Genomic DNA, 21221 nt, shown 5'->3' on the forward strand with positions numbered 1-21221 from the left:
AGGCCAAGTCCGTGCATATATTTAAGGCAGAAGTTGATCATTTCCTGATTGATCAGGGCATCAAAGGATATGGTGAGAAGGTGTATGGGGTTGAGTGGGATTGGGATCAGCAATGATGGAATGGTAGAGCAGACTCGATGGGCTGAAGGGCCTAATTCTGCTCCTAGCTCTTATGGTCTTATCTCTGCTGTGCAGAAGTCTTAGGCACATACCTTTAGCTAAGGTGCCTAAGGTTCTTGCACAGTACTGGTCAATGTGGAGCGGAGAGCGAGTTTGTAAATCTGGCGGGAGCAAAAGTTGTTGGAAATGGCAAGGGTGGAGCGTCACGGATATGGTATGGGACAGGTAACAGAGGTCACAGGTGCTGGGGCATGAGTAGCACAGGTGTAGACACACCCAGCCCTGAGACATCAGGCTAGGTCAGTTGATTCCAAACTATTGGTTTTTTGATCATTACAGAATGTCTCTCTGGTGCTTCCTGCTCCCTCCCCACTCCCTTCCCATTCTGCCCACAAGAGAGACCCATATCAGAATCAGGTTTATCATCACTCACATATGTCTGTTTTTTTTTTGCAGGAGCAGTACAATGCAATACATAAAATTACCACAGAGCTGTGCAAAAGTCTTAGTCTCCCAAACTTTGTTCTTAAGACTTCTACACAGTACTGTAGATTAATTTTACTATAGCTAAACTATAGATTCTAATAGATTATCCAATTAGAAATTTAAATTATTATTCTGAATTTCAGTAGTAAGTCTTCTGCTGAGCTTGTTTCATATTGTTTATTGGTTTTGAACTGCCTCTCAAATATACATAAATAAAAGATAACTATTAGAATCAGCAGGGGATAGAAATTTTTTTAAGATCAACATTAGAGCAAAGAACATAGCAAAACTTTATTACAGATTCATTATACACTTTAAATGAATTTATCTCCCAGCGGATGTACTTGAAACACAGTAGTAAAATGAATTTGTTACAACATTTTGATTATGCTGTATGTATATATAATACTGGCATACGTGTTACTCTAGTATCTGTAAATTCTTTTTTCTGGGGATACAACGAATTCTACAACTGTAGATTTTCTTGATAATTGAAAATTTTGAGGTGGTTGTATCAACAGACAAGAGAAAGAACCAACTACGATAAAATATTAAAACAAAATTCTTAGAGGGAAACCAAAACAACACACTCAAAATGCTGGAGAAACTCAGGAGGTCATTACCACCTCTATCAAAGGAAAGAAACAGTCAACATTTCAAGCCAAGACCCTTGAAGGGTTTGCCTGTTCATTTCCCAACATAGATGCTGCTTGATCCATTGAGTTCCAGAATTTTTTGCGTGTTACTCTAGATTGCCAGTATCTGCATTCTCCCTTGTGTCTCCATTAGAGGCAACCCCTTTTAGTTTATTATGTAGCATCCTGAGGAGAAAATTTTGACTGGAAGGTGTAAAATGGCAATAAAAGAATTGTTTAACGTCTAGAGGTTGGTCAGAGTATCTGAATTTAACATTTAATTTTAATGGGTTGTTAACTGAATCTGAACTTGCCAGGAGACACAAAATGGTTTTGATAACACACACAAAATACTGCAGGATCTCAGCAGGCTAGGCAGCAAATATGGAAAGGAATAAAGAGTCCACATTTCGTGTTATGAACCTTCATCAGGACTGAAAAGGAAGAGTGAAGAAGCCAAAATAAGAAGTACAAACTGGAAGGTGATAGGTGAATTCAGGTGAGGAGGGTAGGAGAGGGGAATGAACTGAGAAGCTGGGAGGTGATAGGTGGAAAAGGCAAAGGGCTGGAGGGGAAGGAATGTGTATAAGAGAGGAGAGTGGATCATGGGAGAAGGAGAAAGAGGCAAGACACCAGAGGGAGGTGAGAAGAAGAGAAGGAAAAGGAGAGGAGCCAGAATGGGGAATGGTAAAAGAGAGAAGTGGGAGGGGGAAATAATTTTGTTACTGATCTTAAACACAATCAAATAAAGCTCTTTCATCCTGTGGTAGATGTGGAGGGAACATGGAACCCAAGGGACAGCTCCAAGAATGTTATCTCTCTCTGTGATGCTGGAGGCCTACAGTTGAGCACCAAAGATGAAGGTGAAGAATTTTCAAGCATTTTCATATGAAAGTGCCAAGTGAATGATTCACCCCATCTTGCTCCTGAGGTCGCTCCCATGACAGAAGGCAGTCTTCACCTAAATTGATTCACTCTACGTGTTGTCAAGAAATGGTTATTGGGGCCAGGCATCCCAGCTGAGCATACTGAAAGCCTGTGCTTCCAAACCAGTCATGTATTTCATTGAGTTATTACAGTTTTTTCTCCTATTCTGTTATTTAGAAAATATTCTCTGCAGTTTTTTTGTTCTCATGTGTAGAGCAGTTGCCATACAAGCCTTGATGTATCCAAAACAGGATGCTCTCAATGGTGCATCAATAACAATTGGTGAGGGGTATCGTAGGGGAAATAATAATGAGGGCTAATAACTAGTAAATAGTGATGTGAATTGTTCTAATGTGGTAACAGGGAAAAGCAGACAAAAGTAGAATGTGACAGTGACAACACCAGGCTTCAGGAAATTTACTAATTGTGTTTGGGTGGTAGGGTGGAGACATGTCTCTACCAAAGGAGGTAAAAGCCACACCTTACCCCAGCTAGCCTGCAGGTCACCCTTGGGCAAGGTGTAGCACATCCTCAGCCTCCGGATCAGGGTCACATGACTCCACGGGAGCAGGTGGTGGATGGTCGTGTGAGCAGCTGGTGCATAACACAGGTCCTGGTTGTACGACCTCTGACACCAGGCAGACAATCTCTGAAGTTGGCTGGGATCACTGGTCTCGTAAAGGCACTGCTCAGAAGAAGGCAATGGCAAACCAATTCTGTCGAAAAATTTGCCAAGAGCAATCAAGGTCATGAGACCATGATCACCCATGTCAAATGTCAAGTCACATGATTATGATGACTAATTGTGTTATAGCATGCACTTATTGTTGTAATTGAAAATTGGAATTGCTGTTAGACCTGTAGATGATCATTTTATTCTGCAATCAGGACCTAGTCTGTTACTTAGTTAAATCATCATGTAACTACCATCCTGTATCAAAATCTTGTTTTACTGGTAATTTCATCATCCAAGAATGTAAGAGTGGTTCCAAATTCATTATTAGATAGATTATCTTCGATTGGTCTTCTGGTGTGCACCAGTTTGTTAAAAGTTGCCCATTACAGTATTTTGAATAACAATTCAGATTTCTCCTACAAGGGTCAAAGGACACAGTAGAAAATTAGAACATTAGACTGGCAAATGACATTTAAAGGATTGCCAGTGGATATGCAATGGCAAGCATTTAAAGGTTGCATGGATGAACTACAACAATTGTTCATCACAGTTTGGCAAAAGAATAAATCAAGGAAGGTAGTGCACCCGTGGCTGACAAGGGAAATTAGGGATAGTATCAATTCCAAAGAAGAAGCATACAAATTAGCCAGAGAAAGTGGCTCACCTGAAGACTGGAAGAAATTCAGAGTTCAGCAGAGGAGGACAAAGGGCTTAATTAGGAAGGGGAAAAAAGATTATGAGAGAAAACTGGCAGGGAACATAAAAACAGACTGTAAAAGCTTTTATAGATAAGTAAAAAGGAAAAGACTGGTAAAGACAAATGTAGGTCCCCTGCAGACAGAAACAGGTGAATTGATTATGGGGAGCAAGGACATGGCAGACCAATTGAATAATTACTATGGTTCTGTCTTCACGAAGGAGGACATAAATAATCTTCCAGAAATAGTAGGGGACAGAGGGTCCAGTGAGATGGAGGAACTGAGCAAAATACATGTTAGTAGGGAAGTGGTATTAGGTAAATTGAAGGGATTGAAGGCAGATAAATCCCCAGGGCCAGATGGTCTGCATCCTAGAGTGCTTAAGGAAGTAGCCCAAGAAATAGTGGATGCATTAGTGATAATTTTTCAAAACTCGTTAGATTCTGGACTAGTTCCTGAGGATTGGAGGGTGGCTAATGTAACTCCACTTTTTAAAAAAGGAGGGAGAGAGAAACCGGGGAATTATAGACCGGTTAGCCTAACGTCGGTGGTGGGGAAACTGCTGGAGTCAGTTATCAAGGATATGATAACAGCACATTTGGAAAGCGGTGAAATGATCGGACAAAGTCAGCATGGATTTGTGAAAGGAAAATCATGTCTGACGAATCTCATAGAATTTTTTGAGGTTGTAACTAGTAGAGTGGATAGGGGAGAACCAGTGGATGTGGTATATTTGGATTTTCAAAAGGCTTTTGACAAGGTCCCACACAGGAGATTAGTGTGCAAACTTAAAGCACACGGTATTGGGGGTAAGGTATTGGTGTGGGTGGAGAATTGGTTAGCAGACAGGAAGCAAAGAGTGGGAATAAACGGGACCTTTTCAGAATGGCAGGCAGTGACTAGTGGGGTACCGCAAGGCTCAGTGCTGGGACCCCAGTTGTTTACAATATATATTAATGACTTGGATGAGGGAATTAAATGCAGCATCTCCAAGTTTGCGGATGACACGAAGCTGGGTGGCAGTGTTAGCTGTGAGGAGGATGCTAAGAGGATGCAGGGTGACTTGGATAGGTTGGGTAAGTGGGCAAATTCATGGCAGATGCAATTTAATGTGGATAAATGTGAAGTTATCCACTTTGGTGGCAAAAATAGGAAAACAGATTATTATCTGAATGGTGGCCGATTAGGAAAAGGGGAGGTGCAACGAGACCTGGGTGTCATTATACACCAGTCATTGAAAGTGGGCACGCAGGTACAGCGGGCGGTGAAAAAGGCGAATGGTATGCTGGCATTTATAGAGAGAGGATTCGAGTACAGGAGCAGGGAGGTACTACTGCAGTTGTACAAGGCCTTGGTGAGACCACACCTGGAGTATTGTGTGCAGTTTTGGTCCCCTAATCTGAGGAAAGACATCTTTGCCATAGAGGGAGTACAAAGAAGGTTCACCAGATTGATTCCTGGGATGGCAGGACTTTCATATGAAGAAAGACTGGATGAACTGGGCTTGTACTCGATGGAATTTAGAAGATTGAGGGGGGATCTGATTGAAACGTACAAGATCCTAAAGGGATTGGACAGGCTAGATGCAGGAAGATTGTTCTCGATGTTGGGGAAGTCCAGAACGAGGGGCCACAGTTTGAGGATAGAGGGGAAGCCTTTTAGGACCGAGATTAGGAAAAACTTCTTCACACAGAGAGTGGTGAATCTGTGGAATTCTCTGCCACAGGAAACAGTTGAGGCCAGTTCATTGGCTATATTTAAGAGGGAGTTAGATATGGCCCTTGTGGCTACGGGGGTCAGGGGGTATGGAGGGAAGGCTGGGGCAGGGTTCTGAGTTGGATGATCAGTCATGATCATAATAAATGGCGGTGCAGGCTCGAAGGGCCGAATGGCCTACTCCTGCACCTATTTTCTATGTTTCTATGTTTCTATTAGAAAGTTTTTGACAAGAACAGGCCATTTGGTTCAACAAAGCTTGCCAAATTCCTATTCACATCATCTGTTGAACTAACTATTGAGTTGAGATGTGAAAGTCTCTAAGGTGCTATTCTCAACTACACAAGGAGATAGTTTGTTCCATGTGTCCACAACTTGCTGGGTAAAGAAGTGCTTCCTAATGTTAATCTGCAAGGTCCCTTTAACCAGTCTCCACATATGGCCCCATATCCTTGATGGATTAATTTTGAAATAGAGAGGTTTCTTCTGTTTGCTGAGAAGTTTCAAAGATTTCAAGGGGACATTTAATGTCAGAGAAATGTATACAATATACATCCTGAAATGCTTTTTCTTCTCAACCATCCATGAAAACAGAGGAGTGTCACAAAGAATGAATGACAGTTAAATGTTAGAGCCCCAAAGTCCCCCCCAGCTCCCTCCCTCCCACGCGTAAGTGGCAGCAAGCAATGATCCCCCCTCCCCCGGCTAGCAAAAAAAGCATTGGCACTCCCCACTGAGCACTCAAGCAAGAGTAAAGTAACACACAGTCTTGCAGTACTCCAAAGACTACTTGTTTACCCGGTATTCGACGTACTACAGGTTTTCTCTCTCCCTAATAAGGGAGAAAGAGATGTCTCCATTTCACAGCGAGAGGGGAGACATAACAAACAACTCACTGGTTTACGATGTTAAAAATCCATTGCGTCACTTTTTCCAAGCTCTGTGCCCAAAGAGCTCAGGTCTCTGGGCACACAGTCAAAGATCTTCCAGCTCCCACGACACACCAGTCCGGGACACCGATCTTTGATCTGCCCGTCTCCAGAGCAGCGAGATCCTGGGTCTCTACAGGTAAGCCAAACTCTTAGGCTGCACACTTGACATGTTGGATAATGGCCAGTCATGACACCTCGCGAGCGGGTCCCATTCCCGCAAAGGACCGAAGTCAGCGTGTAACTCCAGGTCAAGGTCTTCAAAAGAACCCTGAAAGAGCAAAATAGAGATATTAAAGATGGAAATAGAGTTGTTTCCGAAGATGCAAGCGAAGGAGTTGCCATTTAGCGCCATCTTGACTAAGCTCTGCCTTCTAATATCCGCCCTCTGCCCTCCAAATAGAGGCGTTAGTGAGTTTCCTTGGCCATAACATCAACATTGATTGGACCAGGACAGGATGTTGGTGCTGTCCACTCCTAGGAACTCAGAGCTCTCAACCCTCTCGACCTCAGTTCCGCTGATGTAAATAGGAACATGTGCACCGGCTTGCTTTGTAAAGTCAGTGACCAGCGCTTTTGTTTTGCTGACATTGAGGGTAAGGTTGTTGTCATGACACCAGGTCACTAGGCTCTTTATCTCCTTCCTGTACTCTGACTCATTGTTATTTGAAATAAAAACCACTCTGCAAGCACATAGATGGAGTTAGAGCAGAGTCTGGTTGAATAGTTTTGAGTATACAGGGAGAGGTCTAGATGGCTAAAGATGTAGCCATGCAGGGCACCCGTGTTCAGGATAATCGTAGCAGAGTTGCTACTGCCTATCCTTAATGTTGCAGTCTATTGGTCAAGAAGCCAAGGATCCACTTGCAAAAGGAGATGTTGAGTCCGAGGTCTAAGAGTTTAAAGGTGAATTTACTTAGAATTATCGTATTGGATGTGGAGCTGCAGTCAATGAAGAACAGTATAATGCAGATAGTTATCTGAAGTTGTTGAATTCAATGTTAAATCCTGCATCCTATTCTGACTCATGCTTTGAATTTAGATCTGGGGTCTTGATACCAATAAAAATGACCACTGGAGCCATCAATATCTGGGTTCACTTGAAAGTTTTAATTGGGTTGTTTTTCTGTGGTGCTTTTAGGAAGCAAAAGTAAATCAGAACAACCTTGCAGTGAATAAAATACCTGTTACCCATTTAAAGAACCTACAGTATATTGTGCAATACTATCTATCTTGGAACTAGACTAAAGGGTATATAAGGTATAAAAATTGAGAACCATGATCACCTTGATGTCTTGGGTATGTGTAGGGCCAGAGGGCACAGTATCAGAATACAAGGATATCCCTTCCGAACAGAGATGAGGAATTTCTTCATCCAGAGGGTGATGAATCTGTGGAGTTCATTGCCATGGATGGCTGTGGAAGCCAAGTCATTGGGTATATTTAAATCAAAGGTTGATAAGCTCTTGATTACCGGTGACATCAATGGTTACGGGGAGAAGTCAGGAGAATGCGGATGAGAGTTTGGCATGGTCCAGATGGGCCGAAGGGCCTGTTTCTGAGTTGTACTTTTTCTATGACTCAGCCATGATGGAATGGTGAAGCTGCTCCTATGTCTTGTAGTTTTAAGGTCTTATTGGCACAGTGTATTGCTTTCTCAGCAGGCAGTTCTTAAAATGACACTGCCTGCCTGTTTCTCAGCCTCTGTTCAGCTTGACATTGTGGTCGGCAGGACAGTGAGTAAACAGCTTGCTATTGACACTCTTGTTGACATCCTTGATATTGTTTCACCGCTTCTGATCATCTGACACCTGATGCAATGCGACAAGGAGAAGTCCGAAAACAATTCACATTTTTATGAGCTTGTGTCTGTGCAGTTTGGGTATCTACTGCTTCTGATGCATGAGAAGCAATCTCAGCTGAGATATTTGCCTCCTGTAGGTGGATTTAGCATACTGCTTGTGTTCAGCATGAAAATTAGAATTGTTTATTGCTTCTAATAAGAAATAATCCAAGATTTTACATGTGCAAAATAGCTGAGGGGTGGTAATATCTTATCTGTTAGCAGACCAACATAACAATGAAGTTGAAATATCAACCCCTAATGTTGTTGACCAAAGTACCTGAATTGCCACTTTATCCCATTGCTTTATTCCAATCAAATAGCATAATCTTTAATCAATACAGTTCCTTGTAGTACTTAGACAAAAAAAAATTGAACACCCAGGCCTCTATTTCTCTCTTCCCTGCTGTAACGTCAATGGAATGAGCAAAATCTTTGGGGAAATGTCGCATGTGTCTGAAGACATTCTCAGAAAGTTATAGAAGGAAATCAGACCAAAACCTATGGGAATTCAAGAGCTCTATGCTCAAGTCAGGTTGTGCAATAGACCAAGGAAATGCATGTCCAAAGCTTTTGAATACGAGCTTCAAATAAGTGATGAATATAAATATGGAACTGTCAACCATGACATTTCACTACTCCCACTTTTAAGCTCACTCTTAAGAACATTTGGAATTATGGTGATCTTGCATGGTATTTGGTGATTAAGTTGGAGAAAGATCCATTGCAACAATTCATTAGCTGTCTCAGAATCATCATGCATTTCCCTTCAACAAAGGGATTGGATTATCTGGAATGAGGTAATTTTATATGCTTGGTAGATTTCATGTTCCTGACAGCTCTCGGTGCTCATATGAATGTTTTCAATTTATACCTTCAGGGAATCATGCACAGCAGCCATGGATAATGTAAGTAGTGGGTAAATCTGCTTTCAAATTCAATGGCATTGGCTCTGAGCACTTCATAACTACCTGAGGCAGGGAAAAAAGTTATATAAATCCATGTTCTTTCCTTTCTTCACAAAAACGTGATTTACACTTGTCTTTGGTGGATTACTTTTTTCATTTTTCCTGCTTCAGGACAGAGTAAGATTACTACTTGATCTATATGATAAAATTACTGTACATACCACCTAGAAAACCAGGGGAAGTGTCCAAATCTAAAGATTATTTGTGTCCAGTTGAAAAGATCAGCAAATCTTTAGTTAAAATCTCACTCAAAAAAAGCCGAATGTATTTTCCTCTTATTTAAGCCCATTATAATGGCGAGTTTAAGCGGAGTCAACCAAGTTGCAAAAATCTTAGGGAATTCAAATGTGACTTTCATCCACACCCAGTTACGTTTATGCATTCTAAGATGATTGTCACGAGAGGGTCCGGAAAAGGTAAGAATTTCCATTTGGAAATTACAGCACAAAATTATTTGTAAGTTATCTTCAAAGCGTGCCCAATCAGTATGCGATCATTATCAATAGGTCTTTGTTGAGATTTTCACTTCTCTATTATTACCTTTCTGCTGGCAGCCTCTGGAAACCACATAAAAGGTGATGGAGAAAAAGAGAAAAAATTTTACCTTTCTGCCATAACTTACATTTGTCCGTGTAACTTAAGAGTCAAGCCCAACCCTTTGATAAGGGACGAAAGAAAATTAATCAAAGGGATATTGCAGCAGATATTGACACCTGATATTAATATGGTTTCCACAAGATATTTTGTAAAATATTATGCTGTAAGATGCAACCCTGGATCTCTTGCAAAAAACATCTGGCCTGCTGCGTTCACCAGCAACTGTTATGTACGTTGCTTTAAATTTTTAACAATGGTTTGTCTCATAAGCCATTTCTTTTTGGGTGGCAGGGTGGAGAGACAGACATGTCTCTACCAAAGAAGGTGTAAGGTTCTCCTTCCCTCTGCTAGCCCGCAGGTCACCCTTGGGCAAGTTGTAGCACATGCTTTGCCCTCCCCCCCAAATCAGAGTCATGTGAAGCCAGGGGAGCAGATGGTGGATGGTCGTAGGAGCAGCTGGTACATATCACAAGTCCTGGTTATGCGACCACTGACAATCTCTGAAGAGTATTGAAAATAGCTGGAGTCACCCATCTTGTAAGGATACTGCCCAGAAGAAGGCAATGGCAACCCACTTCTGTAGAAATACTTGCCAAGAACAATCATGGTTGTGGAAAGACCATGATCACCCATGTCTTACAGTGGTGTCATCCGCCAACTTAAATATGGCATTATCGATGTTTAGCCTTACAGTCATAAGTGTAAAGTGAGTAGAGTAGAGGGCTAAGCACACAACTGGTGCACTGTGCTGATGGAGATTTTGGAGGAAATGTTGTTCCCAATCCAAACTAACTGGGATCTGCGAGTGAGGAAATCGTGCATCCAATTGCACAGGGAATAATAAGCAGGTGTACAGGTGTACCCAATAAAGCGACCACTAGTTATATAGTTAATAGCGCAACCATTAATAATTAGCAAAGATCAGATTCAAACCACTTCCATCAAATTTTCATATTTCATTAATGAAGTCTTTCATTGCAGTGATCAGCATTAAAATCACACGGTATACTTGAGATTTCAAGGACCACTCTATATTGGAACAGTGCTGCTGACTAAGACTGCAGCTACTTGAAATAATTGGCTCTTGAAACAAACTGAATTGTTTGGACAGTGGGTAGCTACTTGCTGCAAGTGGCATTGATGGGTGGCATGCTTTATAGTGCCAGCAACTAGCGATCAGCTTGTTCAATTCCAGCCACTGAACGTGAGGAGTTTGTACGTACTCTATGTGATTGTATTTTCCTCCCAGTGCTGCAGTTTAGGGTATATAAGTTCTAGAGATGCTATGTTGTCACTCGCAGTGTGGCAGCACCTGTGGGCTGACCCTAGCACATCTTAGGATGTACATAGATAGTTAGATACTTTATTGATCCCAAAGGAAATTACAGTGTCACAGTAGCATTACAAGTGCACAGATATAAATATTAGAGAAGTAGAAAGAATAAAAAATAGGGGAGGGAGGGAATGTTGACTCCGACGATGAGAGGCCTGCGTCGGGCATTTTCATGCCTTCTTGTAAGAAGATTGGGGCGCCATTCCTCACACAGACACTAGAGCAATGTGTAGTTAAGTGTCTTGCTCAAGGACACAACATGCTGCCACAGCTGAGGCTCGAACTAGTGACCTTCAGATCACCAGACGAACGCCTTAACCACTTGGCCACGTGGCCAACACCAACAAGTTACCACAATAAAAAATAAGTTATCACAAACAGTCTATCGGGGGGGGGGGAGGTCAGGGGGGTCATCACTTCCTCCACTATAGGTTGACTCATTATAGAGCCTAAGGATAATAATGACCTCATGTAGCACTCTTTAGAGCTGTGCAGTTGTCTTAGTCTATTACCAAAAGTGCTCCTTTGTTCAGTCAGGGTGAGAAACATTGTCCAGAATTGCCAGGATTTTTGGTAGGGTCCTTTGTTCAACCACACCCTCCAGTGTGTCCATTTAAAATTCTATAACAGAGTCAGCCTTTCTAATCAGTTTATTGAGCCTCTTGGCATCACCTGTGTTGATGCCATTGCCCCAGTACACCACCGCATAGAAGATTGTACTGGCGACCACAGACTAGTAGAACATATGAAGGACAGGTCTGCACACTCCAAAGGACCTCAGTCTCCTCAGGAAGTAGAGGCAACTCTGGCCCTTCTTGTACACAGCCTCTGTGTTGGTACTCCACTCAGGTCTATTATCCAGGTGCACCCCCAGGTACTTGTAGGTCCTCACCACATCCACGTCCTCACCATCAATAGTAACAGGGAACAGTGCAGGCTTAATCTTCCTAAAGTCCATCACCATCTCCTTTGTCTTACTAATGTTGAGCTGCAGATGATACTGCTTGCACCGTTTGACAAAGTCCTCCACCAGGGCCCTGTATTCATCCTCCCGTTCTCCATTTATACACCCAAATATTGATGAGTCATATGTGACCTATAATGCTAATTTTTAATATTTAATGGCATTAGTGAAGACAATGATTGGCTACTAAATACAGGTATCAACAGATATACAGTAGGCTTTTTCAATACTGACCATGAGACATTCTGGAATGCTTGATGAAAGGTGCCAAGAAAATAATAGATGACATTGAGACATATGAGACAAAGGGTAGTTAAGAAGGGATGTTGTGTGTTGGCCTTCAGTTATCCACGGATTAAGTTCAAGAGCTACAAAGTAATCTTGCAGCCCTACAAAACACTGCTTATTCCACACTTGGAGCATTGTGTTCAGTTTTGGTCGCCTCATTATAGGAAGGATATGGAAGCTTTAGAGAGAAGATTTGCCAGGATGCTGCCTGGATTTGAAAGCATGTGTTATGAAGGAAGGCTCAACAAGCTAGAGTTTTTTTTTGGTGTGAAGGAGGATGAGAGGTGACTTGATAGGGATGTACAAGATGATAAGTGTCATAGATACAGTGGATAGCCAGAAACTTTTTCCCAGGGCGGAAATGGCTGATACAAGGGTGCGTAATTTTAAGTTGATTGTAGGAAGTAGTGTGCGGCCAGTGGTGGTGATAGAGGAAGTTGCATTAGGGACATTTAAGAGACTTGTAGATAGGCAGGTGGATGAGAGAAAAATGGAAGGCTATATAGCAGAGATGAATTATATTGATTTTGGAGTCAGTTAAAAAGTTGGCATAACATTGTTGGCTGAAGGGCATGCACTGTTTTGTACTGTCCATTATTCTATGTCCTTATCTATGTTTACTGGAATCTAAGACACAATTATGAGATCAGAAACTGGAAGAACAACCGAAAGTTGTTAGGGGGAGGTCTGGAATTCGTTAGCTGAAAGAGAAAAGACATTGATTTTAAGCACTAAACATGAATGGACCAGATACTGGTGTTAAGATGCACTTAAAAATTGAGGTATTGAAACACGGAGAGTTAGAGTGCCTCTTAGTCTTAAAATTATGCATGAAATTATAGGACATTCCAGAAGAGGGTTCAGTCCACCAAGACTGATCTCAAAAGCATCAAATGTTACAGGGAACATGCAGGAGAATGGGGTTGACAGGAATAATAATCAAGGCATGATGAATTGGCAGAGCATAATCGATGGACTGAATAGCCTAATTCTGCTCTTATGTCTTATGATTGGATGGCGGGGCAGAGATATGTCTCTACCAAAGGAGGTGTAAGATGCTCCTTCCCTCCAGTAGCTTGCAGGTCACTCTTAGGCAAGGTGTAGCAATTGTTTAGTCCCATCTGCACCCAACCCCCCCCACCCCCCAATCAGGTACATGTGACGTCATGGGAGCAGTGGTGGATGGTCATATGAGCAGCTGCCATTTCCTAAGTCCTGGTTATGCGACCACTGATGCCAGGGGGACAGCTTTTGAAGAGTATTGATAATGGCTAGTGTCACCCACTTGTAAAGACACTGCCCAGAAGAAGGCAATGGAAAACCAGTTCTGTAGAAATATTTGCCAGGAACAATTATGGTCATGAGGCCATGATCACCCACATCATACGACACAGCACAAAATAATGATGTTGTCCTGTAGTCTTATGGTCTTAAAATGGTCATGGTCACATCCAGGGGCTGTCAATCCTTCCCACTTATTACCATTGGACCTAAACACTATTAAATTTCACTGAGGCAGATTGAACAAAAGCTCATTATATCTCTAGCTCTCTGAAAAGTTCTTCAAGCCCACGTCCCCAGAAAGAGAATGTATTCTTCAAAAACTTCTCTCTGTTCTTTGCCTGTGATTCTGTGCTGCACTATGCAATTTTAAACATTGGTATACACTCACCGGCCACTTCAAAGTACAGGAGTTACCTAATAAATTGGCTTTCTGCTTTGTGTAGTCTTCTGCCACTGTAGCCCATCCACGATAAGTTTTGACACGTTGTGCATTCAGAGATGCTCTTCAGTAAACTATTTTTTTTTAATATGTGGTTATGTGAACTACCTGTCTGCCCGAACTAGTTTGGCTATTCTCCTCTGACCTTTCTCCTTAACAAGGCACTTTCATCCACAGAACTGCTCATTGGATTTTTAAATATTTTTTTCACAACATTCTCTGTAAACACCAGAGATTGTTGAGGAGAAAATCGCAGGAAATTAATAGTTTCTGAGATATTCAAACCACCCCATCTGGCACCAACAATCCATGGTCAAGGTCACTTAGATCATATTTCTTGCCCATTCTAATATTTGGTCCGAGCAACTGAACCTCTTTTATGCATTGAGTTGTTGCCACATGTTTGGCTGATTAGATATTTGCATCAACAAGCAGGTGTACTGGAGGTTCCTAATAAAGTGGCCACTGAGTGTGTTGTGATTAACGTAGCACAACATGATAATTTGTGTCTATTTTTTAAAGCTGGTGTTGCTGGAATAAAACTGTCATTTCAGACAAAGCAATTGTTCGAATAATAAGATATCTTGCAGCCAAAAAATATGCTGTTATTCATTCTAACTGGCCACTTTGCCCTAATATTGCTATAAATCCTATTCTTTTCCCTAGTTTTACACTGGTAATAGCTAGCTTCCCATTGAGACCAGTTGTATATTTCCATTCAATTTAAAAGAAGGTGTAATCTACATTTTTTTTTGCTGAGAAAGATGGCATTGCAGAAGATTCAGATTTCTACTGGTAGTCCTCAATTTGTTGAAAATGAATGGTCAATCAAATAATGCAATTGAAATGTTAGCAAAAACAAAATAAAACAGTCACAAGCAGTATAATTGAAATCATTGCAGATTACATAGAATTGAATAGAACATACAGCTCAGAAGTAGGCTATACAGCCCAAGTAATTAATGTAGTATTGATACATACTAATGTAGGGTTGAGCTTCTCTCCTCCTTCTTCAATATACTCTGCAAATCCTATCATTCTCCTGTATATGTTTAGCATTCATAGAGCCATAGACCACTATACCACAGAAACAGACCTTTCAGCCCACTTAGTCCATTCCAACCTGATATTCTGTCTAAGTCTCACTTACCTGTACTCAGATCATATCCCAACTAAACCCTCCCATCCATGTGCCTATCCAAACTCATCTTAACTGGTGCAATTGACCCTGCATCTGCCTCTTCTGCTGGCAGCTGACTCCACAGTCACACCACCCTCTGAGTGGAGAAGATCTCCCTCAGATTCCCCTTAAATATTTCACCTTTTACCCTCAACCTATGACCTCTAGTTCTAGTCTTACCCAACATGAGGGGAAAAAGTCTGCATGTACTGTAGTCGTTTGTTAGTTCTGTGCCATGTCGAAACACGTGGGCGATCATGGTCTTTCCATGACCATGATTATTCTTGGCAAATTTTTCTCAAAAGTGGTGTGCCATTGCCTTCTTCTTGGCAGTGTCTTTACAAGAAGAATGACCCCAGCCATCATCAATACTCTTCAGAGATTGTCTGCCTGACGTCAGTGGTGGCATAACCAGGACTTGTGATAATGAACCAGCTGCTCATATGACCATCCACCACTTGTTCCCATGGCTTCATGTGATCCTAATCGGTTGGAAGGGGGGGGGGGGCGGCTAAACAGGTGCTACACCTTGTCCAAGAGTGACCTGCAGGCTAGTGGAGGGAAAGAGTGCCTTACACCTCTTTTGGTAGAGACATATCTCCATCCCATCACCCTAGTACTGTAGACATCATATCCATACCCCTCATCACTTTGTATACCTCTATTCCTGAAAAGTAACTACACTATTTGCCAAAACCAGGTGATGGATAGCTGATTTTCACCACGCATTGATTAACAAAGGTGCTTCAAAATTACCGATCTGATTTATTGTCCATAGGTTTCCAGTTCTGCTCTTGCTCATAAATGGGACCACAACACATTCGCCAAAGTGAATTTTAATTGAGTTGATTTACTGGGAGAGTTTGATCGTGGAGAAGGAGTAACATGGCACAAACTGTTGTTAACATAATAACACAGAACTTAGATCATTACAGCACAATACAGGCTCTTCAGCTCATGAGGTTGTGCCATACTTTTAATCAACTCTAGGATCAACCCAACCTTTCCCTTCTACATAGCCCTCCATTTTTCTATCATTTGTGTACCTATATCAGAATCTCTTAAATGTTCAGAATGTATCTACCTCTACCGCTAACCGTAGCAGGGCGTTCCATGCACTCACCACTCTCTGTGTAAAAAACTGCCTCTGACAACCCCCTGTACTTTAATCCAGTCACCTCATATAGGCATCTGTTAGTCTCGTGAGACCATGGATTCACACCTTGGAAGGTTTCCAGGGCGCAGGCCTGGGCAAGGTTGTATGGAAGACGGGCAGTTGCCCATGCTGCCAGTCTCCCCTCTCCACGACACCGATGTTGTCCAAGGGAAGGGCATTAGGACGCATATAGCTTGGCGCCAGTGTCGTCGCAGAGCAATGTGTGGTTAAGTGCCTTGCTCAAGAACACAACACGCTGCCTCACCCAAGGTTCGAACTAGCGACCTTCAGATCACTAGACAAACGCTTTAACCACTTGGCCACACGCCAACACACCTTATAATTAATAATAATTAATTAAATTATTATTTCTTGGTTCACCTACCACCTTCCAGCTAGCCTATTTCCCCTCCCTCCACCCTTTTATTCTGGCATCTTCCCCCTTCCTTCTCAATCCTGAGTACAGGCCTCAGTCTAAAACATTGACTACTTATTCATTTCCATAGATGCTGTCTGACCTGCTGAGTTCCTTCAGCATTTTGTGTGTGTTGATCTGGATTTTCAGCATCTGCAGACTTTTGCACGTTTGTTATTTCTCGATTTCCTGGCCAGATAACCTAAATGACCATGATGATAGTGTATTTAACCTTTGTTCACTATTTCACCATTTAAGAGGTACCTTTGAATTCTCTTGGGATGGTGCAAACTAAGAAAATATACCCTGGACATGCCTACGTTGTTGTGGGATTCAGTGACTCTTTGCTGTGGTGATGGCTTTGTAGTGGAGACTCTAGCTCCATCACGCTGAGCGCTGTGCTCCCCAGTGCTGCATGTTCAGCCCTCTGCTGTTCACAGAGACTGCATTGCTAGATCCAGTTCCAACCAAATCACCAAGTTTACAAAATCAAATCAACAGCAGCTGGCCTCATCAACAATGACGGCGAGACGGTGTACAGAGAGAGGATGTATAGCGGCTGGGTGAGCAGTGTAAGCCTAACAACTGGAGTCTCAACCTGGACAAGACCAAAGAGATGATTGTGGACTTTAGGAAGGTCCACTGCTCGCTGCACACACAGTACTGGGCTCCTCCAAGAAGAGGGTTAGGAGCACCTAGTATCAGGGAATACACATAATGGAAGATCTCGCCTGGTCCCTCAACACCATCTCTTTGGTCAAGAAAGCACAACAGTGTTTTCACTTCCTGAGGAGATTGAGGTAAGTGAGGCTTCCCCCCCCACCCCCATGTTAACCAATTTTCACAGGAGCTCCATCGAGAGTGTTTTGACTTGCTACATCATCGTCAGGTACAGGAATTGCAAGACAGCTGACCACAAGTCCCTACAAAGGATTGCAAGGACTGTTGGGAGGGTCATCGGGGTCTCCATTCCACCTATTAGAAATATTTATTTGGACTGCAGCCTACACAGGGCCCTTAGCATTGTTAAGGGTCTCTTCTGTTCATCCGGTAATCTGTTGGACGCCTCCCCCACCCCCACCATCAGGATGGATGTACCATAGCATTACAACAAGAACTGCTAGGGTGGGAAACTACTTAACTACTTCTTCCAACAGGCCATACGGCTACTGAACTCCTTGCCACTACACAGGTCCCATTATTTGAAGTACCTGTAGTGTTATACTGTTTACTTTTTACCTTGTATAATATCTGAACTATATTATTTCTTAATTTATTTGTGTTAATATTACTTCGTGTGTGTGAGTTATAGGTACACCAGTATGCACCCCGGTCTGGAGGAACGTTGATCCATTTGGCAGTACACATGTGTAGAATAAAAATGACAATAAACTGAACTTAAACTTGAGTCCACAAAAACATGCTCTTCCTCCTAAATGGAACAGTAAGTTACTTTGCATCATTGTGGTGATGGGAGTGAGCAACAAAAATGTGCACTCCATCTGGTGTCCACTTCACCACTCTTGCGTTCATGCATTTCAGAAGGTTAAGAAGATCCACAGAAGTTCCCAAAGGATCAAAAAGATGCACAGGATGACATAATCACCTACAACTTAGTGGCCAATTTATTAGGTATATCTGTACGCCCGATTGTTAATGAAAACATCTAATCTGTCAGTCGTGTGCAGCATCTCAAAGCATAAGAGTATGCAGACATGTTCAAGAACTTCAGCTGTTGTTCAGACCAAACATCAGAATGGGGAAAAAATGTGATCTAAGTCACTTTGACACTGGAATGATTGTTGGTGCCAGACAGGGTGGTTTGAATATCTCAGAAACTTCTGATCTCCTGGGATTTTCATGTACAATACAACATTGCTTCAGTATTTACCAGTGAAAAGGATCTTGGCAGTTATGGGGATGACTTACAGCGGACTGAGTGCTTGAGTGTATAGACATTAAGAAAGAGAATGTGCTGCAGCTTTTGAAAGGTAATAAGTTAGGTAAGTCACCAGGACTGGATGGAATATACCCCAGACTACGATGGGAAGCAAGGGAGGAGATTGGTGAGCCTCTGGTGATGATCTTTGCATCATCAATTGGGACAGGAGAAGTACCAGAGGATTGGAAGTTTGCAAATATTGTTCCTTTGTTCAAGAAAGGGAGTAGAGATAACCCAGGAAATTATAGACCAGTGAATCTGACTTCAGTGGTGGGCAAGTTGTTGGAGAAGATCCTGAGAGGCAGGATTTATGAGCATTTGGAGAGACATAATCTGATTAAGGATAGTCAGCATGACTTTGCCAAGGACAGATCATCCTTTACAAACCTGATTGAATTCTTTGAGGATGTAAAAAAAATGCATTGATAAAGGTAGAGTATATGGATTTCAGTAAGGCATTTGATAAGGTTCCCCATGCAAGGCTTATTCAGAAATTAATGTGGCATGGTCTCCAAGGAGACCTTGCTATGTGGACCCAGAATTGAATTGGCCACAGAAGGCAAAGGGTGGTTATAGATGGTTCATATTCTGCATGGAGGTTGGTTACCAGTGGTGTTCCACAGAGATCTGTTCTGGGACTCCTCCTCTTTGTGATTTTTAAAAATAACCTGGATGAAGAAGTAGAAGAGTTGGTTAGTAAGTTTGCTGATGACACAAAAGGTAGGCGTGTTGTTGATAGTCTGGAGGGTTGTCAGAGATTACAGTGGGACATCAATAGGGTGCAGAACTGGGCTGAGAAGTGGCAGACGAAGTTCAACCCAGATAAGTGTTAAGTTGTTCAATTCGGGAGGTCAAATTTGAAGACAGAGTTTAATATTAATGGTAAGACTCTTGGCAGTGTGGAGGATCAACAAGATCTTGGGGTCCATGTCCATAGGACACTCAAAGGTGCTGCGCAGGTTGACAGTGTTGTTAAGTAAACATATGGTGTGTTGGCCTTCATCAACCAAGGGATTGAGTTCAAGAGCCGTGTGGTAATGTTACAACTAGTTAAGATCTTAGTTAGGCCCCACTTGGAGTACTGTCTTCAGTTCTGGTCACCTCATTGCAGGAAGGATGTGGATACTATAGAGAAAGTACAGAGGAGATCTACGAGGTTGTTGCCTGGATGGGAGAGCATAGGTTGAGTGATCTTGGCCTTTTCTCCTTATAGTGATGGAAGATGTGAGGTGACCTGATAGAGGTGTATAAGATGATGAAAGGCATTGATCATGTGGATAGTCAGAGGCTTTTTCCCAGGGCTGAAATAGCTAATATGAGGGGCATAGTTTTAAGGTGCTTGGAAACAGGTACTGAGGGGATGTCAGAGGTAAGTTTTCACACAGAGACTGGTGGGTGCACAGAATGCACTGCTGGTGATGGTGGTGAAGGCGGATACAATAGGATCTTTTAAGAGACTCTTAGAGTCTTAGAGTACATGGAGGCTAGAAAAATAGAGAGCTATGAGGTAGGGAATTTCTAGGCAGTTTCTCAATTAGGTTACATGGTCAGCAGAACATTTGTGGGCCAAGGGGCCTGTAATGTGCTGTAAATTTCTATGTTTCTATGTATGTTTCTATGTCTCTAGAGTTTACAGAGGGTGGTGAAAAAACAAACAACAAAAACATCCAGTGAGCAGCAGTTCTGTGGGTGAAATAATAAAGGAAGTTCAGAGGAGAATGACCAAACTGGTTCAAGCTGACAGGAATGCGACAATATCACAAATAAACACGCGTTAAAGCAACAGCGTGCAGAACATCATCTCTGAACGCACAACTCATCGAACCTTGAAGTGAATGGGATACAGCAGCAGACGACCACAAAGAGACATTCAAGAATTGCCTAATACAGTGGTCACTGAGTGTATATCCAGGAGATTTAATGTCCTTGAACTGTTGACATGCGCGCGCGCGCACACACACACACACACACACACACACACACACACACACACACACACACACTCACACAGTCACCTTGCAGTGGGCATACTGCCCTTTATCTCTGAATTTCAGTACAGACCCTCTGTGCACAACCTTTGGTAGTCAATCTTGCTCACTGGCAGTTCCATTCTTCTCCCTTACAGCTGTCAGAGTGACATGTCTGCCTATGATTACTCCAACTTTTGGCAACCGCTCCCCCGCCCGCCTTATCCTGCTGGCTCCTCCCCCTTCCCCATTCTTTTCGCATTTCTTCCCCATTCTGATGTTTGGGCTGAACAACCTGGCAATTTCTTTTTCCTTCCTCCCTCTGGATCCCTATTATTCCATGGTCTATCAACCTTTCCTTTCAGATTCTTTCTTCTTCAGCTCTTTACCTTTTCCATTTACTGCCTCATAGCTTCTTACATCATTCACTTTCCTCCCAAATACCCCTCCACTTTCTAGCTTTCCCTTTTCACTTGGTTTCACCTATCACCTTCTCATTTGTACTCCTTCCCATCCCCCAACTTCTTACTCTGGCTTCTTCTGCTGACCCCCCCACCCCCCGCCTTTTCAATCTTGATAAAGGATCTCAGCCTGAATCATAAGCTCTTTATTCCTCTTGGCAGATGCTGCCTGACCTGCTGAGTTCCTCCAGAACTCT

Source organism: Mobula hypostoma, chromosome 1 (genome assembly GCF_963921235.1).
Source record: "Mobula hypostoma chromosome 1, sMobHyp1.1, whole genome shotgun sequence".
In the NCBI taxonomy this organism is placed as follows: Eukaryota; Metazoa; Chordata; class Chondrichthyes; order Myliobatiformes; family Myliobatidae; genus Mobula; species Mobula hypostoma.